We start from the raw sequence: 26205 nt of genomic DNA, 5'->3' as shown, positions 1-26205 counted from the left end.
GAGATAGAAAATTCAAAAATAAATGTAAAAAAATTCTAAAAATTAAAAAACATCATCCAGGCTTCATTTAAAGACGAAACGGGTCAGGACAGGCCGAAAAATAGAGAAAAAAAAAAATTTCCTTCCTATCAGTGCGAACCCGACCCGAGATAGAAAATTGAAAAATAAATGCAACAAAATTCTAAAAATTAAAAAACATCATCCAGGCTTCATTTCAAGAATAAACGGGTATGTACAGGCCGAAAAATAGAGAAGAAAAAAAATTTTCATCCTATCCGTTCGAACCCGACCCGAGATAGAAAATTCAAAAATAAATGCAAAAAAATTCCAAAAATTAAAAAACATCATCTAGGCTTCATTTCAAGAAGAAACGGGTATGGACGGGATGAAAAATGGAGAACGAAAAAAATTTCCTTCCTATCCGTTCGAACCCGACCCGATTTGGAAAATTCAAATATAAATGAAAAAAAAATTCTAAAAATTAAAAACCATCATCCAGGCTTCATTTCAAGAAGAAACGGGAATGGACAGGCCGAAAAACAGAGAAGAAAAAAAATTCCCTTCCAATCCGTACGAACCCGACCCTAGTTTGAAAATTCAAATATAAATGTAAAAAAATTCTGAAAATTAAAAAACATCATCATGGCTTCATTTCAAGAAGAAACGGGTATGGACAGGCCGAGAAATAGAGAAGAAAAAAAATTTCCTTCCTATCCGTTCGAACTCGACCCGAGATAGAAAATTCAAAAACAAATGCCAAAAAAATCTAAGAATTAAAAAACATCATACAGACTTCATTTCAAGACGAAACGGGTCAGGACAGGCCGAAAAATAGGGAAGAAAAAAATTTTCCTTCCTATCAGTTCGAACCCTACCCGAGATAGAAAATTGAAAAATAAATGCAAAAAAATACTAAAAATTAAAAAACATCATCCTGGCTTTATTTCAAGACGAAACGGTTCCGGAAAGGCCGAAAAATAGAGAAGAAAAAAAATTTCCTTCCTATCCGTTGAAACCCGACCCGAGTTAGAAAATTCAAAAATAAATTTAAAAAAATTCTAAAAATTAAAAAACATCATCCAGGCTTCATTTCAAGAAGAAATGGGTATGGACTGGCCGAGAAACAGAGAAGAAAAAAAATTTCCATCCTATCCGTTCAAACCCGACCCGAGTTAGAAAATTCAAAAATAAATGCAAAAAAAATTCTAAAAACTAAAAAACATCATCCAGACTTCATTTCAAGAGTAAACGGGTATGGACGGGCCGAAAATTAGAGAGGAAAAAAAATTTCCTTCGTATCCGTTCAAACCCGACCCGAGTTAGAAAATTCAAAAATAAATTTAAAAAAATTCTAAAAATTAAAAAACATCATCCAGGCTTCATTTCAAGAAGAAACGGGTATGGACAGGCCGAGAAATAGAGAAGAAAAAAAATTCCCTTCCTATCCGTTCGAACCCGACCCGAGATAGAAAATTCAAAAATAAATGCAAAAAAAATCTAAAATTTAAAAAACATCTTCAGGCTTCATTTCAAGACGAAACGTGTCAGGACAGACCGAAAAATAGGGATGAAAAAAATTTTCCTTCCTATCAGTTCGAAACCCGAGATAGAAAATTGAAAAATAAAAGCAAAAAAATTCTGAAAATTAAAAAACATCATCCTGGCTTCATTTCAAGACGAAACGGGTCAGAACAAGCCGAAAAATAGAGTAGAAAAAAAATTTCCTTCCTATCCGTTCGAACCCGACCCGAGTTAGAAAATTAAAAAATAAATGCAAAAAAATTCTAAAAATTAAAAAACATCACCCAGGCTTCATTTCAAGAGTAAACGGGGTATGGATAGGCCGAAAAATAGAGAGGAAAAAAAATTTCCTTCCTATCCGTTCAAACCCGACCCGAGTTAGAAAATTCAAAAATAAATTAAAAAAAATTCTGAAAATTAAAAAACATCATCCAGGCGTCATTTCAAGAAGAAACGGGTATGGACAGGCTGAGAAATAGAGAAGAAAAAAAACTTCCTTCCTATCCGTTCGAACCCGACCCGAGATAGAAAATTGAAAAATAAATGCAAACAAATTCTAAAAATTAAAAAACATCATCATGGCTTCATTTCAAGACGAAACGAGTCATGACAGACCGAAAAATAGAGAAGAAAAAAAATTTCCTTCCTATCCGTTCGAACCCGACCCGAGTTAGAAAATTCAAAAATAAATGCAAAAAAATTCTAAAAATTAAAAAACATCATCCAGGCTTCATTTCAAGACGAAGCGGGTCAGGACAAGCCGAAAAATAGAGAAGAAAAAAATTTTCCTTCCTATCAGTTCGAACCCGACCCGAGATAGAAAATTGAAAAATAAATGCAAAAAAATTCTAGAAATTAAAAAACATCATCCTGGCTTCATTTCAAGACGAAACGGATCAGGATTGGCCAAAAAATAGAGAAGAAAAAAAATTTCCTCTCTATCCGTTCGAACCCGACCCGAGTTAGAAAATTCAAAAATAAATGCAAAAAAATTCTAAAAACTAAAAAACATCATCCAGACTTCATTTCAAGAGTAAACGGGTATGGACGGGCCGAAAATTAGAGAGGAAAAAAAATTTCCTTCGTATCCGTTCAAACCCGACCCGAGTTAGAAAATTCAAAAATAAATTTAAAAAAATTCTAAAAATTAAAAAACATCATTCAGGCTTCATTTCAAGAAGAAACGGCTATGGACAGGCCGAGAAATAGAGAGGAAAAAAAATTTCCTTCCTATCCGTTCAAACCCGACCCGAGTTAGAAAATTCAAAAATAAATTTAAAAAAATACTAAAAATTAAAAATCATCATCTACATATCAAGACTAAACGGGTCAGGACAGGACGAAAAATAGAGATGAAAAAAATTTCCTTCCTATCCGTTCGAACCCGACCCGAGATAGAAAATTCAAAAATAAATGCAAAAAAAATCTAAAAATTAAAAAACATTATCCAGGCTTCATTTCAAGACGAAGCGGGTCAGGATTGGCCAAAAAATAGAGAAGAAAAAAAATTTCCTTACTATCCGTTCGAACCCGACCCGGGTTAGAAAATTCAAAAATAAATGCAAAAAAATTCGAAAAATTAAAAAACATCACCCAGGCTTCATTTCAAGAGGAAACGGGTATGGATAGGCCGAAAAATAGAGAAGAAAAAAAATTTCCTTCCTATCCGTTCGAACCCGACCCGAGTTAGAAAATTCAAAAATAAATGCAAAAAAATTCTAAAAACTAAAAAACATCATCCAGGCTTCATTTCAAGAAGAAATGGGTATGGACAGGACGAGAAACAGAGAAGAAAAAAAATTTCCTTCCTATCCGTCCGAACCCGACCCGAGTTAGAAAATTCAAAAATAAATGCAAAAAAATTCTAAAAACTAAAAAACATCATACAGGCTTCATTTCAAGAGTAAACGGGTATGGACGGGCCGAAAAATAGAGAGGAAAAAAAATTTCCTTCCTATCCGTTCGAACCCGACCCGAGATAGAAAATTCAAAAATAAATGCAAAAAAATTCTAAAATTTAAAAAACATCATCCAGGCTTCATTTCAAGACGAAACGGGTCAGGACAGGCCGAAAAATAGGGATGAAAAAAAATTTCCTTCCTATCAGTTCGAACCCGTCTCGAGATAGAAAATTGAAAAATAAATGCCAAAAAAATTCTGAAAATTAAAAAACATCATCCTGGCTTCATTTCAAGACGAAACGGGTCAGAACAAGCCAAAAAATAGAGAAGAAAAAAAATTTCCTTACTATCCGTTCGAACCCGACCCGGGTTAGAAAATTCAAAAATAAATGCAAAAAAATTCTAAAAATTAAAAAACATCACCCAGGCTTCATTTCAAGAGTAAACGGGTATGGATAGGCCGAAAAATAGAGAAGAAAAAAAATTTCCTTCCTATCCGTTCGAACCCGACCCGAGTTAGAAAATTCAAAAATAAATGCAAAAAAATTCTAAAAATTAAAAAACATCATCCAGGCGTCATTTGAAGAAGAAACGGGTATGGACGGGCCGAAAATGGAAAACGAAAAAAATTTCCTTCCTATCCGTTAGAACCCGACCCGAGTCAGAAAATTCAAATATAAATGTAAAAAAATTCTAAAAATTAAAAACCATGATCCAGGTTTCATTTCAAGAAGAAACGGGAATGGACTGGCCGAAAAATAGAGAAGAAAAAAAAATCCTTTCCTATTCGTTCGTACCCGACCCGAGTTAGAAAATTGAAATATAAATGTAAAAAAATTCTAAAAATTAAAAAACATCATCCAGACTTCATTTCAAGACGAAACGGGTCAGGACAGGCCGAAAAATGGAGAAGAAAAAAAATTTCCTTCCCATCAGTTCGAACCCGAACCGAGATAGAAAATTCAAAAATAAATGTAAAAAAATTCTAAAAATTAAAAAACATCATCCAGGCTTCATTTAAAGACGAAACGGGTCAGGACAGGCCGAAAAATAGAGAAAAAAAAAATTTCCTTCCAATCAGTGCGAACCCGACCCGAGATAGAAAATTGAAAAATAAATGCAACAAAATTCTAAAAATTAAAAAACATCATCCAGGCTTCATTTCAAGAATAAACGGGTATGAACAGGCCAAAAAATAGAGAAGAAAAAAAATTTCCTTCCTATCCGTTCAAACCCGACCCGAGTAAGAAAATTCAAAAATAAATTTAAAAAAATTCTAAAAATTAAAAAACATCATCCAGGCTATATTTCAAGACGAAATGGGTCAAGACAGGCCGAAAAATAGAGAAGAAAAAAAATTTCCATCCTATCCGTTCGAACCCGACCCGAGATAGAAAATTCAAAAATAAATGCAAAAAAATTCCAAAAATTAAAAAACATCATCTAGGCTTCATTTCAAGAAGAAACGGGTATGGACGGGCCGAAAAATGGAGAACGAAAAAAATTTCCTTCCAATCCGTTCGAACCCGACCCGAGTTAGAAAATTCAAATATAAATGAAAAAAAATTCTAAAAATTAAAAACCATCATCCAGGCTTCATTTCAAGAAGAAACGGGAATGGACAGGCCGAAAAACAGAGAAGAAAAAAAATTCCCTTCCTATCCGTACGAACCCGACCCTAGTTTGAAAATTCAAATATAAATGTAAAAAAATTCTGAAAATTAAAAAACATCATCATGGCTTCATTTCAAGAAGAAACGGGTATGGACAGGCCGAGAAATAGAGAAGAAAAGAAATTTCCTTCCTATCCGTTCGAACCCGACTCGAGATAGAAAATTCAAAAATAAATGCCAAAAAAATCTAAGAATTAAAAAACATCATACAGACTTCATTTTAAGACGAAACGGGTCAGGACAGGCCGAAAAATAGGGAAGAAAAAAATTTTCCTTCCTATCAGTTCGAACCCGACCCGAGATAGAAAATTGAAAAATAAATGCAAAAAAATACTAAAAATTAAAAAATATCATCCTGGCTTTATTTCAAGACGAAACGGTTCAGGACAGGCCGAAAAATAGAGAAGAAAAAAAATTTCCTTCCTATCCGTTGAAACCCGACCCGAGTTAGAAAATTCAAAAATAAATTTTAAAAAATTATAAAAATTAAAAAACATCATCCAGGCTTCATTTCAAGAAGAAATGGGTATGGACTGGCCGAGAAACAGAGAGGAAAAAAAATTTCCATCCTATCCGTTCAAACCCGACCCGAGTTAGAAAATTCAAAAATAAATGCAAAAAAATTCTAAAAACTAAAAAACATCATCCAGACTTAATTTCAAGAGTAAACGGGTATGGACGGGCCGAAAAATAGAGAGGAAAAAAAATTTCCTTCGTATCCGTTCAAACCCGACCCGAGTTAGAAAATTCAAAAATAAATTTAAAAAAATTCTAAAAATTAAAAAACATCATCCAGGCTTCATTTCAAGAAGAAACGGGTATGGACAGGCCGAGAAATAGATAAGAAAAAAATATTCCTTCCTATCCGTTCGAACCCGACCCGAGATAGAAAATTCAAAAATAAATGCAAAAAAATTCTAAAATTTAAAAAACATCTTCCAGGCTTCATTTCAAGACGAAACGTGTCAGGACAGGCCGAAAAATAGGGATGAAAAAAATTTTCCTTCCTATCAGTTCGAACCCGACCCGAGATAGAAAATTGAAAAATAAAAGCAAAAAAATTCTGAAAATTAAAAACCATCATCCTGGCTTCATTTCAAGACGAAACGGGTCATAACAAGCAGAAAAATAGAGTAGAAAAAAAATTTCCTTCCTATCCGTTCGAACCCGACCCGAGTTAGAAAATTAAAAAATAAATGCAAAAAAATTCTAAAAATTAAAAAACATCACCCAGGCTTCATTTCAAGAGTAAACGGGGTATGGATAGGCCGAAAAATAGAGAGGAAAAAAAATTTCCTTCCTATCCATTCAAACCCGACCCGAGATAGAAAATTGAAAAATAAATGCAAAAAAATTCTAAAAATTAAAAAACATCATCATGGCTTCATTTCAAGACGAAACGAGTCATGACAGACCGAAAAATAGAGAAGAAAAAAAATTTCCTTCCTATCCGGTTGAACCCGACCCGAGTTAGAAAATTAAAAAATAAATGCAAAAAAATTCTAAAAATTAAAAAACATCATCCAGGCTTCATTTCAAGAGTAAACGGGTATGGACGGGCCGAAAAATAGAGAGGAAAAAAAATTTCCTTCCTATCCGTTCAAACCCGACCCGAGTTAGAAAATTCAAAAATAAATTTAAAAAAATTCTAAAAATTAAAAAACATCATCCAGGCTTCATTTCAAGAAGAAACGGGTATGGACAGGCCAAGAAATAGAGAAGAAAAAAAATTTCCTTCCTATCCGTTCGAACCCGACCCGAGATAGAAAATTCAAAAATAAATGCAAAAAAATTCTAAAATTTAAAAAACATCATCCAGGCTTCATTTCAAGACGAAACGGGTCAGGACAGGCCGAAAAATAGGGATGAAAAAAAATTTCCTTCCTATCAGTTCGAACCCGTCTCGAGATAGAAAATTGAAAAATAAAAGCAAAAAAATTCTGAAAATTAAAAAACATCATCCTGGCTTCATTTCAAGACGAAACGGGTCAGAACAAGCCAAAAAATAGAGAAGAAAAAAAATTTCCTTCCTATTCGTTCGAACCCGACCCGAGTTAGAAAATTCAAAAATAAATGCAAAAAAATTGTAAAAATTAAAAAACATCACCCAGGCTTCATTTCAAGAGTAAACGGGTATGGATAGGCCGAAAAATAGAGAAGAAAAAAAAGTTCCTTCCTATCCGTTCGAACCCGACCCGAGTTAGAAAATTCAAAAATAAATGCAAAAAAATTCTAAAAATTAAAAAACATCATCCAGGCTTCATTTCAAGAAGAAACGGGTATGGACGGGCCGAAAATGGAAAACGAAAAAAATTTCCTTCCTATCCGTTAGAAACCGACCCGAGTCAGAAAATTCAAATATAAATGTAAAAAAATTCTAAAAATTAAAAACCATGATCCAGGTTTCATTTCAAGAAGAAACGGGAATGGACTGGCCGAAAAATAGAGAAGAAAAAAAATACCTTTCCTATTCGTTCGAACCCGACCCGAGTTAGAAAATTCAAATATAAATGTAAAAAAATTCTAAAAAGTAAAAAACATCATCCAGACTTCATTTCAAGACGAAACGGGTCAGGACAGGCCGAAAAATGGAGAAGAAAAGAAATTTCCTTCCCATCAGTTCGAACCCGAACCGAGATAGAAAATTCAAAAATAAATGTAAAAAAATTCTAAAAAGTAAAAAACATCATCCAGGCTTCATTTAAAGACGAAACGGGTCAGGACAGGCCGAAAAATAGAGAAAAAAAATAATTTCCTTCCTATCAGTGCGAACCCGACCCGAGATAGAAAATTGAAAAATAAATGCAACAAAATTCTAAAAATTAAAAAACATCATCCAGGCTTCATTTTAAGAATAAACGGGTATGAACAGGCCGAAAAATAGAGAAGAAAAAAAATTTCCTTCCTATCCGTTCAAACCCGACCCGAGTAAGAAAATTCAAAAATAAATTTAAAAAAATTCTAAAAATTAAAAAACATCATCCAGGCTACATTTCAAGACGAAATGGGTCAGGACAGGCCGAAAAATAGAGAAGAAAAAAAATTTTCATCCTATCCGTTCGAACCCGACCCGAGATAGAAAATTCAAAAATAAATGCAAAAAAATTCAAAAAATTAAAAAACATCATCAAGGCTTCATTTCAAGCAGAAACGGGTATGGACGGGCTGAAAAATGGAGAACGAAAAAAATTTCCTTCCTATCCGTTCGAACCCAAACCGAGATAGAAAATTGAAAAATAAATGTAAAAAAATTCTAAAAATTAAAAAACATCATCCAGGCTTAATTTCAAGAGTAAACGGGTATGGACAGGCCGAAAAACAGAGAGGAAAAAAAATTTCCTTCCTATCCGTTCAAACCCGACCCGAGTTAGAAAATTCAAAAATAAATTTAAAAAAATACTAAAAATTAAAAAACATCATCAAGGCTACATTTCAAGACGAAATGGGTCAGGACAGGCCGAAAAATAGAGAAGAAAAAAAATTTCCATCCTATCCGTTCGAACCCGACCCGAGATAGAAAATTCAAAAATAAATGCAAAAAAATTCCAAAAATTAAAAAACATCACCTAGGCTTCATTTCAAGAAGAAACGGGTATGGACGGGCCGAAAAATGGAGAACGAAAAAAATTTCCTTCCTATCCGTTCGAACCCGACCCGAGTTAGAAAATTCAAATATAACTGAAAAAAAATTCTAAAAATTAAAAACCATCATCCAGGCTTCATTTCAAGAAGAAACGGGAATGGACAGGCCGAAAAACAGTGAAGAAAAAAAATTCCCTTCCTATCCGTACGAACCCGACCCTAGTTTGAAAATTCAAATATAAATGTAAAAAAATTCTGAAAATTAAAAAACATCATCATGGCTTCATTTCAAGAAGAAACGGGTATGGACAGGCCGAGAAATAGAGAAGAAAAAAAATTTCCTTCCTATCCGTTCGAACCCGACCCGAGATAGAAAATTCAAAAATAAATGCCAAAAAAATCTAAGAATTAAAAAACATCATACAGACTTCATTTCAAGACGAAACGGGTCAGGACAGGCCGAAAAATAGGGAAGAAAAAAATTTTCCTTCCTATCAGTTCGAACCCGACCCGAGATAGAAAATTGAAAAATAAATGCAAAAAAATACTAAAAATTACAAAACATCATCCTGGCTTTATTTCAAGACGAAACGGTTCAGGACAGGCCGAAAAATAGAGAAGAAAAAAAATTTCCTTCCTATCCGTTGAAACCCGACCCGAGTTAGAAAATTCAAAAATAAATTTAAAAAAATTCTAAAAATTAAAAAACATCATCCAGACTTCATTTCAAGAAGAAATGGGTATGGACTGGCCGAGAAACAGAGAAGAAAAAATATTTCCATCCTATCCGTTCAAACCCGACCCGAGTTAGAAAATTAAAAAATAAATACAAAAAAATTCTAAAAACTAAAAAACATCATCCAGACTTCATTTCAAGAGTAAACGGGTATGGACGGGCCGAAAAATAGAGAGGAAAAAAAATTTCCTTCGTATCCGTTCAAACCCGACCCGAGTTAGAAAATTCAAAAATAAATTTAAAAAAATTCTAAAAATTAAAAAACATTATCCAGGCTTCATTTCAAGAAGAAACGGGTATGGACAGGCCGAGAAATAGAGATGAAAAAAAAATTTCCTTCCTATCCGTTCGAACCCGACCCGAGATAGAAAATTCAAAAATAATTGCAAAAAAATTCTAAAATTTAAAAAACATCTTCCAGGCTTCATTTCAAGACGAAACGGGTCAGGACAGGCCGAAAAATAGGGATGAAAAAATTTTTCCTTCCTATCAGTTCGAACCCGACCCGAGATAGAAAATTGAAAAATAAAAGCAAAAAAATTCGTAAAATTAAAAAACATCATCCAGGCTTCATTTCAAGACGAAACGGGTCAGGACAGGCCGAAAAATAGGGATGAAAAAAATTTTCCTTCCTATCCGTTCGAACCCGACCCGAGTTAGAAAATTAAAAAATAAATGCAAAAAAATTCTAAAAATTAAAAAACATCACCCAGGCTTCATTTCAAGAGTAAACGGGTATGGATAGGCTGAAAAATAGAGATGAAAAAAAATTTCCTTCCTATCCGTTCGAACCCGACCCGAGTTAGAAAATTCAAAAATAAATGCAAAAAAATTCTAAAAATTAAAAAACATCATCCAGGCTTCATTTCAAGAAGAAACGGGTATGGACGGGCCGAAAATGGAAAACGAAAAAAATTTCCTTCCTATCCGTTAGAACCCGACCCGAGTCAGAAAATTCAAATATAAATGTAAAAAAATTCTAAAAATTAAAAACCATGATCCAGGTTTCATTTCAAGAAGAAACGGGAATGGACTGGCCGAAAAATAGAGAAGAAAAAAAATTCCTTTCCTATTCGTTCGAACCCGACCCGAGTTAGAAAATTCAAAAATAAATGTAAAAAAATTCTAAAAAGTAAAAAACATCATCCAGGCTTCATTTAAAGACGAAACGGGTCAGGACAGGCCGAAAAATAGAGAAAAAAAATAATTTCCTTCCTATCAGTGCGAACCCGACCCGAGATAGAAAATTGAAAAATAAATGCAAAAAAATTCTAAAAATTAAAAAACATCATCCAGGCTTCATTTCAAGAATAAACGGGTATGAACAGGCCGAAAAATAGAGAAGAAAAAAAATTTCCTTCCTATCCGTTCAAACCCGACCCGAGTAAGAAAATTCAAAAATAAATTTAAAAAAATTCTAAAAATTAAAAAACATCATCCAGGCTACATTTCAAGACGAAATGGGTCAGGACAGGCCGAAAAATAGAGAAGAAAAAAAATTTCCTTCGTATCCGTTCGAACCCGACCCGAGATAGAAAATTCAAAAATAAATGCAAAAAAATTCCAAAATTAAAAAACATCATCTAGGCTTTATTTCAAGAAGAAACGGGTTTGGACGGGCCGAAAAATGGAGAACGAAAAAAATTTCCTTCCTATCCGTTCGAACCCAACCCGAGTTAGAAAATTCAAATATAAATGAAAAAAAATTCTAAAAATTAAAAACCATCATTCAGGCTTCATTTCAAGAAGAAACGGGAATGGACAGGCCGAAAAACAGAGAAGAAAAAACATTTCCTTCGTATCCGTTCAAACCCGACCCGAGTTACAAAATTCAAAAATAAATTTAAAAAAATTCTGAAAATTAAAAAACATCATCCAGGCGTCATTTCAAGAAGAAACGGGTATGGACAGGCCGAGAAATAGAGAAGAAAAAAAACTTCCTTCCTATCCGTTCGAACCCGACCCGAGATAGAAAATTGAAAAATAAATGCAAAAAAATTCTAAAAATTAAAAAACATCATCATGGCTTCATTTCAAGATGAAACGAGTCATGACAGACCGAAAAATAGAGAAGAAAAAAAATTTCCTTCCTATCCGTTCGAACCCGACCCGAGTTAGAAAATTCAAAAATAAATGCAAAAAAATTCTAAAAATTAAAAAACATCATCCAGGCTTCATTTCAAGAGTAAACGGGTATGGACAGGCCGAAAAACAGAGAGGAAAAAAAATTTCATTCCTATCCGTTCAAACCCGACCCGAGTTAGAAAATTCAAAAATAAATTTAATAAAATACTAAAAATTAAAAAACATCATCTACATATCAAGACTAAACGGGTCAGGACAGGGCAAAAAATAGAGATGAAAAAAATTTCCTTCCTATCCGTTCGAACCCGACCCGAGATAGAAAATTCAAAAATAAATGTAAAAAAATTCTAAAAATTAAAAAACATCATCCAGGCTTCATTTCAAGACGAAGCGGGTCAGGACAAGCCGAAAAATAGGGAAGAAAAATTTTTTCCTTCCTATCAGTTCGAACCCGACCCGAGATAGAAAATTGAAAAATAAATGCAAAAAAATTCTAGAAATTAAAAAACATCATCCTGGCTTCATTTCAAGACGAAACGGGTCAGGATTGGCCAAAAAATAGAGAAGAAAAAAAATTTCCTCTCTATCCGTTCGAACCCGACCCGAGTTAGAAAATTCAAAAATAAATGCAAAAAAATTCTAAAAACTAAAAAAGATCATCCAGGCTTCATTTCAAGAAGAAATGGGTATGGACAGGACGAGAAACAGAGAAGAAAAAAAATTTCCTTCTTATCCGTCCGAACCCGACCCGAGTTAGAAAATTCAAAAATAAATGCAAAAAAATTCTAAAAACTAAAAAACATCATACAGGCTTCATTTCAAGAGTAAACGGGTATGGACGGGCCGAAAAATAGAGAGGAAAAAAAATTTCCTTCCTATCCGTTCAAACCCGACCCGAGTTAGAAAATTCAAAAATAAATTTAAAAAAATTCTAAAAATTAAAAAACATCATCCAGACTTCATTTCAAGAAGAAACGGGTATGGACAGGCCGAGAAATAGAGAAGGAAAAAAATTTCCTTCCTATGTGTTCGAACCCGACCCGAGATAGAAAATTCAAAAATAAATGCAAAAAAATTCTAAAATTTAAAAAACATCATCCAGGCTTCATTTCAAGACGAAACGGGTCAGGACAGGCCGAAAAATAGGGATGAAAAAAAATTTCCTTCCTATCAGTTCGAACCCGTCCCGAGATAGAAAATGGAAAAATAAAAGCAAAAAAATTCTGAAAATTAAAAAACATCATCCTGGCTTCATTTCAAGACGAAACGGGTCAGAACAAGCCGAAAAATAGAGAAGAAAAAAAATTTCCTTCCTATCCGTTCGAACCCGACCCGAGTTAGAAAATTCAAAAATAAACGCAAAAAAATTCTAAAAATTAAAAAACATCACCCAGGCTTCATTTCAAGAGTAAACGGGTATGGATAGGCCAAAAAATAGAGAGGAAAAAAAATTTCCTTCCTATCCGTTCGAACCCAACCCGAATTAGAAAATTCAAAAATAAATTTAAAAAAATTCTGAAAATTAAAAAACATCATCCAGGCTTCATTTCAAGAAGAAACGGGTATGGACAGGCCGAGAAATAGAGAAGAAAAAAAACTTCCTTCCTATCCGTTCGAACCCGACCTGAGATAGAAAATTGAAAAATAAATGCAAAAAAATTCTAAAAATTAAAAAACATAATCATTGCTTCATTTCAAGACGAAACGGGTCAGGACAGCCCGAAAAATAGGGATGAAAAAAAATTTCCTTCCTATCAGTTCGAACCCGTCCCGAGATAGAAAATTGAAAAATAAAAGCAAAAAAATTCTGAAAATTAAAAAACATCATCCTGGCTTCATTTCAAGACGAAACGGGTTAGAACAAGCCAAAAAATAGAGAAGAAAAAAAATTTCCTTCCTATCCGTTCGAACCCGACCCGAGTTAGAAAATTCAAAAATAAATGCAAAAAAATTCTAAAAATTAAAAAACATCAACCAGGCTTCATTTCAAGAGTAAACGGGTATGGATAGGCCGAAAAATAGAGAAGAAAAAAAATTTCCTTCCTATCCGTTCGAACCCGACCCGAGTTAGAAAATTCAAAAATAAATGCAAAAAAATTCTAAAAATTAAAAAACATCATCCAGGCCTCATTTCAAGAAGAAACGGGTATGGACGGACCGAAAATGGAAAACGAAAATAATTTCCTTCCTATCCGATAGAACCCGACCCGAGTCAGAAAATTCAAATATAAATGTAAAAAAATTCTAAAAATTAAAAACCATGATCCAGGTTTCATTTCAAGAAGAAACGGGAATGGACTGGCCTAAAAATAGAGAAGAAAAAAAAATTCCTTTCCTATTCGTTCGAACCCGACCCTAGTTAGAAAATTCAAATATAAATGTAAAAAAATTCTAAAAATTAAAAAACATCATCCAGACTTCATTTCAAGACGAAACGGGTCAGGACAGGCCGAAAAATGAAGAAGAAAAAAAATTTCCTTCCCATCAGTTCGAACCCGAACCGAGATAGAAAATTCAAAAATAAATGTAAAAAAATTCTAAAAAGTAAAAAACATCATCCAGGCTTCATTTAAAGACGAAACGGGTCAGGACAGGCCGAAAAATAGAGAAAAAAAATAATTTCCTTCCTATCAGTGCGAACCCGACCCGAGATAAAAAATTGAAAAATAAATGCAAAACGGGTATGAACAGGCCGAAAAATAGGGAAGAAAAAAAATTTCCTTCCTATCCGTTCAAACCCGACCCGAGTAAGAAAATTCAAAAATAAATTTAAAAAAATTCTAAAAATTAAAAAACATCATCAAGGCTACATTTCAAGACGAAATGGGTCAGGACAGGCCGAAAAATAGAGAAGAAAAAAAATTTCCTTCCTATCCGTTCGAACCCGACCCGAGACAGAAAATTCAAAAATAAATGCAAAAAAATTAAAAAATTAAAAAACATCATCTAGGCTTCATTTCAAGAAGAAACGGGTATGGACGGGCCGAAAAATGGAGAACGAAAAAAATTTCCTTCCTATCCGTTCGAACCCAACCCGAGTTAGAAAATTCAAATATAAATGAAAAAAAATTCTAAAAATTAAAAACCATCATCCAGACTTCATTTCAAGAAGAAACGGGAATGCACAGGCCGAAAAACAGAGAAGAAAAAAAATTCCTTTCCTATCAGTACGAACCCGACCCTAGTTTGAAAATTCAAATATACATGTAAAAAAATTCTGAAAATTAAAAAACATCATCATGGCTTCATTTCAAGAAGAAACGGGTATGGACAGGCCGAGAAATAGAGAAGAAAAAAAATTTCCTTCCTATCCGTTCGAACCCGACCCGAGATAGAAAATTCAAAAATAAATGCCAAAAAAATCTAAGAATTAAAAAACATCATACAGACTTCATTTCAAGACGAAACGGGTCAGGACAGGCCCAAAAATAGGGAAGAAAAAAATTTTCCTTCCTATCAGTTCGAACCCGACCCGAGATAGAAAATTGAAAAATAAATGCAAAAAAATACTAAAAATTAAAAAACATCATCCTGGCTTTATTTCAAGACGAAACGGTTCAGGACAGGCCGAAAAATGGAGAAGAAAAAAAATTTCCTTCCTATCCGTTGAAACCCGACCCGAGTTAGAAAATTCAAAAATAAATTTAAAAAAATTCTAAAAATTAAAAAACATCATCCAGGCTTCATTTCAAGAAGAAATGGGTATGGACTGGTCGAGAAACAGAGAAGAAAAAAAATTTCCATCCTATCCGTTCAAACCCGACCCGGGTTAGAAAATTCAAAAATAAATGCAAAAAAATTCTAGAAACTAAAAAATATCATCCAGACTTCATTTCAAGAAGAAATGGGTATGGACTGGCCGAGAAACAGAGAAGAAAAAAAATTTTCATCCTATCCGTTCAAACCCGACCCGAGTTAGAAAATTCAAAAATAAATTTAAAAAAATTCTAAAAATTAAAAAACATCATCCAGGCTTCATTTCAAGAAGAAATGGGTATGGACTGGCCGAGAAACAGAGAAGAAAAAAAATTTCCATCCTATCCGTTCAAACCCGACCCGAGTTAGAAAATTCAAAAATAAATGCAAAAAAATTCTAAAAACTAAAAAATATCATCCAGACTTCATTTCAAGAAGAAATGGGTATGGTCTGGCCGAGAAACAGAGAAGAAAAAAAATTTCCATCCTATCCATTCAAACCCGACCCGAGTTAGAAAATTCAAAAATAAATTTAAAAAAATTCTAAAAATTAAAAAACATCATCCAGGCTTCATTTCAAGAAGAAATGGGTATGGACTGGCCGAGAAACAGAGAAGAAAAAAAATTTCCATCCTATCCGTTCAAACCCGACCCGAGTTAGAAAATTTAAAAATAAATTTCAAAAAATTCTGGAAATTAAAAAACATCATCCAGGCTTCATTTCAAGAAGATACGGGTATGGACAGGCCGAGAAATGGAGAAGAAAAAAAACTTCCTTCCTATCCGTTCGAACCCGACCTGAGATAGAAAATTGAAAAATAAATGCAAAAAAATTCTAAAAATTAAAAAACATCATCATTGCTTCATTTCAAGACGAAACGGGTCATGACAGGCCGAAAAATAGAGAAGAAAAAAAATTTCCTTCCTATCCGTTCGAACCCGACCCGAGTTTGAAAATTCAAAAATAAATGCAAAAAAATTCTAAAAATTAAAAAACATCATCCAGGCTTCTTTTCAAGAGTAAACGGGTATGGACAGGCCGAGAAATAGAGAAGAAAAAAAATTTCCTTCCTATCAGTTCGAACCCGACCCGAGATAGAAACTTCAAAAATAAAAGCAAAAAAATTCTGAAAATTAAAAAACATCATCCTGACTTCATTTCAAGACGAAACGGGTCAGAACAAGACGAAAAATAGAGAAGAAAAAAATTTCCTTCCTATCCGTTCGAACCCGACCCGTGTTAGAAAATTCAAAAATAAACGCAAAAAAATTCTAAAAATTAAAAAACATCACCCAGGCTTCATTTCAAGAGTAAACGGGTATGGATAGGCCGAAAAATAGAGAGGAAAAAAAATTTCCTTCCTATCCGTTCAAACCCGACCTGAGATAGAAAATTGAAAAATAAATGCAAAAAAATTCTAAAAAATAAAAAACATCATCATTGCTTCATTTCAAGAGTAAACGGGTATGGACGGGCCGAAAAATAGAGAGGAAAAACAATTTCCTTCGTATCCGTTCAAACCCGACCCGAGTTAGAAAATTCAAAAATAAATTTATAAAAATTCTAAAAATTAAAAAACATCATCCAGGCTTCATTTCAAGAAGAAACGGGTACGGACAGGCCGAGAAATAGAGAAGAAAAAAAATTTTCTTCCTATCCGTTCAAACCCGACCCGAGTTAGAAAATTCAAAAATAAATTTAAAAAAATTCTAAAAATTAAAAAACATCATCCAGGCTTCATTTCAAGAAGAAACGGGTATGGACAGGCCGAGAAATAGAGAAGAAAAAAAATTTCCTTCCTATCCGTTCGAACCCGACCCGAGATAGAAAATTCAAAAATAAATGCAAAAAAATACTAAAATTTAAAAAACATCATCCAGGCTTCATTTCAAGACGAAACGGTTCAGGACAGGCCGAAAGATAGAGAAGAAAAAAAATTTCCTTCCTATCCGTTGAAACCCGACCCGAGTTAGAAAATTCAAAAATAAATTTAAAAAAATTCTAAAAATTAAAAAACATCATCCAGGCTTCATTTCAAGAAGAAATGGGTATGGACTGGCCGAGAAACAGAGAAGAAAAAAAATTTTCATCCTATCCGTTCAAGCCCGACCCGAGTTAGAAAATTCAAAAATAAATGCAAAAAAATTTTAAAAACTAAAAAACATCATCCAGACTTCATTTCAAGAGTAAACGGGCATGGACGGGCCGAAAAATAGAGAGGAAAAACAATTTCCTTCGTATCCGTTCAAACCCGACCCGAGTTAGAAAATTCAAAAATAAATTTAAAAAAATTCTAAAAATTAAAAAACATCATCCAGGCTTCATTTCAAGAAGAAACGGGTATGGACAGGCCGAGAAATAGAGAAGAAAAAAAATTTCCTTCCTATCCGTTCGAACCCGACCCGAGATAGAAAATTGAAAAATAAAAGCAAAAAAATTCTGAAAATTAAAAAACATCATCCTGGCTTCATTTCAAGACGAAACGGGTCAGAACAAGCCGAAAAATAGAGAAGAAAAAAAATTTCCTTCCTATCCGTTCGAACCCGACCCGAGTTAGTAAATTCAAAAATAAACGCAAAAATATTCTAAAAATTAAAAAACATCACCCAGGCTTCATTTCAAGAGTAAACGGGTATGGATAGGCCAAAAAATAGTGAGGTTAAAAAAATTTCCTTCCTATCCGTTCGAACCCGACCCGAGTTAGAAAATTCAAAAATAAATTTAAAAAAATTCTGAAAATTAAAAAACATCATCCAGGCTTCATTTCAAGAAGAAACGGGTATGGACAGGCCGAGAAATAGAGAAGAAAAAAAACTTCCTTCCTATCCGTTCGAACCCGACCTGAGATAGAAAATTGAAAAATAAATGCAAAAAAATTCTAAAAATTAAAAAACATCATCATTGCTTCATTTCAAGACGAAACGGGTCAGGACAGCCCGAAAAATAGGGATGAAAAAAAATTTCCTTCCTATCAGTTCGAACCCGTCCCGAGATAGAAAATTGAAAAATAAAAGCAAAAAAATTCTGAAAATTAAAAAACATCATCCTGGCTTCATTTCAAGACGAAACGGGTTAGAACAAGCCAAAAAATAGAGAAGAAAAAAAATTTCCTTCCTATCCGTTCGAACCCGACCCGAGTTAGAAAATTCAAAAATAAATGCAAAAAAATTCTAAAAATTAAAAAACATCAACCAGGCTTCATTTCAAGAGTAAACGGGTATGGATAGGCCGAAAAATAGAGAAGAAAAAAAATTTCCTTCCTATCCGTTCGAACCCGACCCGAGTTAGAAAATTCAAAAATAAATGCAAAAAAATTCTAAAAATTGAAAAACATCAGCCAGGCTTCATTTCAAGAAGAAACGGGTATGGACGGGCCGAAAATGGAAAACGAAAAAAATTTCCTTCCTATCTGATAGAACCCGACCCGAGTCAGAAAATTCAAAAATAAATGTAAAAAAATTCTAAAAAGTAAAAAACATCATCCAGGCTTCATTTAAAGACGAAACGGGTCAGGACAGGCCGAAAAAAAGAGAAAAAAAATAATTTCCTTCCTATCAGTGCGAACCCGACCCGAGATAGAAAATTGAAAAATAAATGCAAAACGGGTATGAACAGGCCGAAAAATAGGGAAGAAAAAAAAATTTCCTTCCTATCCGTTCAAACCCGACCCGAGTAAGAAAATTCAAAAATAAATTTAAAAAAATTCTAAAAATTAAAAAACATCATCAAGGCTACATTTCAAGACGAAATGGGTCAGGACAGGCCGAAAAATAGAGAAGAAAAAAAATTTCCTTCCTATCCGTTCGAACCCGACCCGAGATAGAAAATTCAAAAATAAATGCAAAAAAATTCAAAAATTAAAAAACATCATCTAGGCTTCATTTCAAGAAGAAACGGGTATGGACGGGCCGAAAAATGGAGAACGAAAAAAATTTCCTTCCTATCCGTTCGAACCCAACCCGAGTTAGAAAATTCAAATATAAATGAAAAAAAATTCTAAAAATTAAAAACCATCATCCAGGCTTCATTTCAAGAAGAAACGGGAATGGACAGGCCGAAAAACAGAGAAGAAAAAAAATTCCCTTCCGATCCGTACGAACCCGACCCTAGTTTGAAAATTCAAATATAAATGTAAAAAAATTCTGAAAATTAAAAAACATCATCATGGCTTCATTTCAAGAAGAAACGGGTATGGACAGGCCGAGAAATAGAGAAGAAAAAAAATTTCCTTCCTATTCGTTCGAACCCGACCCGAGATAGAAAATTCAAAAATAAATGCCAAAAAAATCTAAGAATTAAAAAACATCATACAGACTTCATTTCAAGGCGAAACGGGTCAGGACAGGCCGAAAAATAGGGAAGAAAAAAATTTTCCTTCCTATCAGTTCGAACCCGACCCGAGATAGAAAATTGAAAAATAAATGCAAAAAAATACTAAAAATTAAAAAACATCATCCTGGCTTTATTTCAAGACGAAACGGTTCAGGACAGGCCGAAAAATAGAGAAGAAAAAAAATTTCCTTCCTATCCGTTGAAACCCGACCCGAGTTAGAAAATTCAAAAATAAATTTAAAAAAATTCTAAAAATTAAAAAACATCATCCAGGCTTCATTTCAAGAAGAAATGGGTATGGACTGGCCGAGAAACAGAGAAGAAAAAAAATTTCCATCCTATCCGTTCAAACCCGACCCGAGTTAGAAAATTCAAAAATAAATTTAAAAAAATTCTAAAAATTAAAAAACATCATCCAGGCTTCATTTCAAGAAGAAATGGGTATGGACTGGCCGAGAAACAGAGAAGAAAAAAAATTTTAATCCTATCCGTTCAAACCCGACCCGAGTTAGAAAATTCAAAAATAAAAGCAAAAAAATTCTAAAAACTAAAAAATATCATCCAGACTTCATTTCAAGAAGAAATGGGTATGGACTGGCCGAGAAACAGAGAAGAAAAAAAATTTCCATCCAATCCGTTCAAACCCGACCCGAGTTAGAAAATTCAAAAATAAATTTAAAAAAATTCTAAAAATTAAAAAACATCATCCAGGCTTCATTTCAAGAAGAAATGGGTATGGACTGGCCGAGAAACAGAGAAGAAAAAAAATTTCCATCCTATCCGTTCAAACCCGACCCGAGTTAGAAAATTCAAAAATAAATTTCAAAAAATTCTGAAAATTAAAAAACATCATCCAGGCTTCATTTCAAGAAGATACGGGTATGGACAGTTCGAGAAGTAGAGAAGAAAAAAAACTTCCTTCCTATCCGTTCGAACCCGACCTGAGATAGAAAATTGAAAAATAAATGCAAAAAAATTCTAAAAATTAAAAAACATCATCATTGCTTCATTTGAAGACGAAACGGGTCACGACAGGCCGAAAAATAGAGAAGAAAAAAAATTTCCTTCCTATCTGTTCGAACCCAACCCGAGATAGAAAATTCAAAAATAAAAGCAAAAAAATTCTGAAAATTAAAAAACATCATCCTGACTTCATTTCAAGACGAAACGGGTCAGAACAAGCCGAAAAATAGAGAAGAAAAAAATTTCCTTCCTATCCGTTCGAACCCGACCCGTGTTAGAAAATTCAAAAATAAACGCAAAAAAATTCTAAAAATTAAAAAACATCACCCAGGCTTCATTTCAAGAGTAAACGGGTATGGATAGGCCGAAAAATAGAGAGGAAAAAAAATTTCCTTCCTATCCGTTCAAACCCGACCTGAGATAGAAAATTGAAAAATAAATGCAAAAAAATTCTAAAAATTAAAAAACATCATCATTGCTTCATTTCAAGAGTAAACGGGTATGGACGGGCCGAAAAATAGAGAGGAAAAACAATTTCCTTCGTATCCGTTCAAACCCGACCCGAGTTAGAAAATTCAAAAATAAATTTATAAAAATTCTAAAAATTAAAAAACATCATCCAGGCTTCATTTCAAGAAGAAACGGGTACGGACAGGCCGAGAAATAGAGAAGAAAAAAAATTTCCTTCCTATCCGTTCAAACCCGACCCGAGTTAGAAAATTGAAAAATAAAAGCAAAAAAATTCTGAAAATTAAAAAACATCATCCTGGCTTCATTTCAAGACGAAACGGGTCAGAACAAGCCGAAAAATAGAGAAGAAAAAAAATTTCCTTCCTATCCGTTCGAACCCGACCCGAGTTAGAAAATTCAAAAATAAACGCAAAAAAATTCTAAAAATCAAAAAACATCACCCAGGCTTCATTTCAAGAGTAAACGGGTATGGATAGGCCAAAAAATAGTGAGGAAAAAAAATTTCCTTCCTATCCGTTCGAACCCGACCCGAGTTAGAAAATTCAAAAATAAATTTAAAAAAATTCTAAAAATTAAAAAACATCATCCAGGCTTCATTTCAAGAAGAAACGGGTATGGACAGTCCGAGAAATAGAGAAGAAAAAAAACTTCCTTCCTATCCGTTCGAACCCGACCTGAGATAGAAAATTGAAAAATAAATGCAAAAAAATTCTAAAAATTAAAAAACATCATCCTGGCTTTATTTCAAGACGAAACGGTTCAGGACAAGCCAAAAAATAGAGAAGAAAAAAAATTTCCTTCCTATCCGTTGAAACCCGACCCGAGTTAGAAAATTCAAAAATAAATTTAAAAAAATTCTAAAAATTAAAAAACATCATCATGGCTTCATTTCAAGAAGAAACGGGTATGGACAGGCCGAGAAATAGAGAAGAAAAAAAATTTCCTTCCTATCCGTTCGAACCCGACCCGAGATAGAAAATTCAAAAATAAATGCCAAAAAAATCTAAGAATTAAAAAACATCATACAGACTTCATTTCAAGACGAAACGGGTCAGGACAGGCCGAAAAATAGGGAAGAAAAAAATTTTCCTTCCTATCAGTTCGAACCCGACCCGAGATAGAAAATTGAAAAATAAATGCAAAAAAATACTAAAAATTAAAAAACATCATCCTGGCTTTATTTCAAGACGAAACGGTTCAGGACAGGCCGAAAAATAGAGAAGAAAAAAAATTTCCTTCCTATCTGTTGAAACCCGACCCGAGTTAGAAAATTCAAAAATAAATTTAAAAAAATTCTAAAAATTAAAAAACATCATCCAGGCTTCATTTCAAGAAGAAATGGGTATGGACTGGCCGAGAAACAGAGAAGAAAAAAAATTTCCATCCTATCCGTTCAAACCCGACCCGAGTTAGAAAATTCAAAAATAAATGCAAAAAAATTCTAAAAACTAAAAAATATCATCCAGACTTCATTTCAAGAAGAAATGGGTATGGACTGGCCGAGAAACAGAGAAGAAAAAAAATTTCCATCCTATCCGTTCAAACCCGACCCGAGTTAGAAAATTCAAAAATAAATTTAAAAAAATTCTAAAAATTAAAAAACATCATCCAGGCTTCATTTCAAGAAGAAATGGGTATGGACTGGCCGAGAAACACAGAAGAAAAAAAATTTCCATCCTATCCGTTCAAACCCGACCCGAGTTAGAAAATTCAAAAATAAATGCAAAAAAATTCTAAAAACTAAAAAATATCATCCAGACTTCATTTCAAGAAGAAATGGGTATGGACTGGCCGAGAAACAGAGAAGAAAAAAAATTTCCATCCTATCCGTTCAAACCCGACCCGAGTTAGAAAATTCAAAAATAAATTTAAAAAAATTCTAAAAATTAAAAAACATCATCCAGGCTTCATTTCAAGAAGAAATGGGTATGGACTGGCAGAGAAACAGAGAAGAAAAAAAATTTCCATCCTATCCGTCCAAACCCGACCCGAGTTAGAAAATTCAAAAATAAATTTCAAAAAATTCTGAAAATTAAAAAACATCATCCAGGCTTCATTTCAAGAAGATACGGGTATGGACAGGCCGAGAAATAGAGAAGAAAAAAAACTTCCTTCCTATCCGTTCGAACCCGACCTGAGATAGAAAATTGAAAAATAAATGCAAAAAAATTCTAAAAATTAAAAAACATCATCATTGCTTCATTTCAAGACGAAACGGGTCATGACAGGCCGAAAAATAGAGAAGAAAAAAAATTTCCTTCCTATCCGTTCGAACCCGACCCGAGTTAGAAAATTCAAAAATAAATGCAAAAAAATTCTAAAAATTAAAAAACATCATCCAGGCTTCTTTTCAAGAATAAACGGGTATGGACAGGCCGAGAAATAGAGAAGAAAAAAAATTTCCTTCCTATCAGTTCGAACCCGACCCGAGATAGAAAATTCAAAAATAAAAGCAAAAAAATTCTGAAAATTAAAAAACATCATCCTGACTTCATTTCAAGACGAAACGGGTCAGAACAAGACGAAAAATAGAGAAGAAAAAAATTTCCTTCCTATCCGTTCGAACCCGACCCGTGTTAGAAAATTCAAAAATAAACGCAAAAAAATTCTAAAAATTAAAAAACATCACCCAGGCTTCATTTCAAGAGTAAACGGGTATGGATAGGCCGAAAAATAGAGAGGAAAAAAAATTTCCTTCCTATCCGTTCAAACCCGACCTGAGATAGAAAATTGAAAAATAAATGCAAAAAAATTCTAAAAATTAAAAAACATCATCATTGCTTCATTTCAAGAGTAAACGGGTATGGACGGGCCGAAAAATAGAGAGGAAAAACAATTTCCTTCGTATCCGTTCAAACCCGACCCGAGTTAGAAAATTCAAAAATAAATTTATAAAAATTCTAAAAATTAAAAAACATCATCCAGGCTTCATTTCAAGAAGAAACGGGTACGGACAGGCCGAGAAATAGAGAAGAAAAAAAATTTCCTTCCTATCCGTTCAAACCCGACCCGAGTTAGAAAATTGAAAAATAAAAGCAAAAAAATTCTGAAAATTAAAAAACATCATCCTGGCTTCATTTCAAGACGAAACGGGTCAGAACAAGCCGAAAAATAGAGAAGAAAAAAAATTTCCTTCCTATCCGTTCGAACCCGACCCGAGTTAGAAAATTCAAAAATAAACGCAAAAAAATTCTAAAAATTAAAAAACATCACCCAGGCTTCATTTCAAGAGTAAACGGGTATGGATAGGCCAAAAAATAGTGAGGAAAAAAAATTTCCTTCCTATCCGTTCGAACCCGACCCGAGTTAGAAAATTCAAAAATAAATTTAAAAAAATTCTGAAAATTAAAAAACATCATCCAGGCTTCATTTCAAGAAGAAACGGGTATGGACAGGCCGAGAAATAGAGAAGAAAAAAAACTTTCTTCCTATCCGTTCGAACCCGACCTGAGATAGAAAATTGAAAAATAAATGCAAAAAAATTCTAAAAATTAAAAAACATCATCATTGCTTCATTTCAAGACGAAACGGGTCAGGACAGCCCGAAAAATAGGAATGAAAAAAAATTTCCTTCCTATCAGTTCGAACCCGTCCCGAGATAGAAAATTGAAAAATAAAAGCAAAAAAATTCTGAAAATTAAAAAACATCCTCCTGGCTTCATTTCAAGACGAAACGGGTTAGAACAAGCCAAAAAATAGAGAAGAATAAAAATTTCCTTCCTATCCGTTCGAACCCGACCCGAGTTAGAAAATTCAAAAATAAATGCAAAAAAATTCTAAAAATTAAAAAACATCATCCAGGCTTCATTTCAAGAAGAAACGGGTATGGACGGGCCGAAAATGGAAAACGAAAAAAATTTCCTTCCTATCCGATAGAACCCGACCCGAGTCAGAAAATTCAAATATAAATGTAAAAAAATTCTAAAAATTAAAAACCATGATCCAGGTTTCATTTCAAGAAGAAACGGGAATGGACTGGCCTAAAAATAGAGAAGAAAAAAAAATTCCTTTCCTATTCGTTCGAACCCGACCCGAGTTAGAAAATTCAAATATAAATGTAAAAAAATTCTAAAAATTAAAAAACATCATCCAGACTTCATTTCAAGACGAAACGGGTCAGGATAGGCCGAAAAATGGAGAAGAAAAAAAATTTCCTTCCCATCAGTTCGAACCCAAACCGAGATAGAAAATTCCAAAATAAATGTAAAAAAATTCTAAAAAGTAAAAAACATCAACCAGGCTTCTTTTCAAGAGTAAACGGGTATGGATAGGCCGAAAAATAGAGAAAAAAAAAATTTCCTTCCTATCCGTTCGAACCCGACCCGAGTTAGAAAATTCAAAAATAAATGCAAAAAAATTCTAAAAATTAAAAAACATCATCCAGGCTTCATTTCAAGAAGAAACGGGTATGGACGGGCCGAAAATGGAAAACGAAAAAAATTTCCTTCCTATCCGATAGAACCCGACCCGAGTCAGAAAATTCAAATATAAATGTAAAAAAATTCTAAAAATTAAAAACCATGATCCAGGTTTCATTTCAAGAAGAAACGGGAATGGACTGGCCTAAAAATAGAGAAGAAAAAAAAATTCCTTTCCTATTCGTTCGAACCCGACCCGAGTTAGAAAATTCAAATATAAATGTAAAAAAATTCTAAAAATTAAAAAACATCATCCAGACTTCATTTCAAGACGAAACGGGTCAGGATAGGCCGAAAAATGGAGAAGAAAAAAAATTTCCTTCCCATCAGTTCGAACCCAAACCGAGATAGAAAATTCCAAAATAAATGTAAAAAAATTCTAAAAAGTAAAAAACATCATCCAGGCTTCATTTAAAGACGAAACGGGTCAGGACAGGCCGAAAAATAGAGAAAAAAAATAATTTCCTTCCTATCAGTGCGAACCCGACCCGAGATAGAAAATTGAAAAAGACATGCAAAACGGGTATGAACAGGCCGAAAAATAGGGAAGAAAAAAAATTTCCTTCCTATCCGTTCAAACCCGACCCGAGTAAGAAAATTCAAAAATAAATTTAAAAAAATTCTAAAAATTAAAAAACATCATCAAGGCTACATTTCAAGACGAAATGGGTCTGGACAGGCCGAAAAATAAAGAAGAAAAAAAAGTTCCTTCCTATCCGTTCGAACCCGACCCGAGATAGAAAATTCAAAAATAAATGCAAAAAAATTCAAAAATTAAAAAACATCATCTAGGCTTCATTTCAAGAAGAAACGGGTATGGACGGGC

Source organism: Quercus robur, chromosome 8 (genome assembly GCF_932294415.1).
Source record: "Quercus robur chromosome 8, dhQueRobu3.1, whole genome shotgun sequence".
NCBI lineage: Eukaryota > Viridiplantae > Streptophyta > Magnoliopsida > Fagales > Fagaceae > Quercus > Quercus robur.
Note: the sequence above shows the minus strand (reverse complement) of the source record.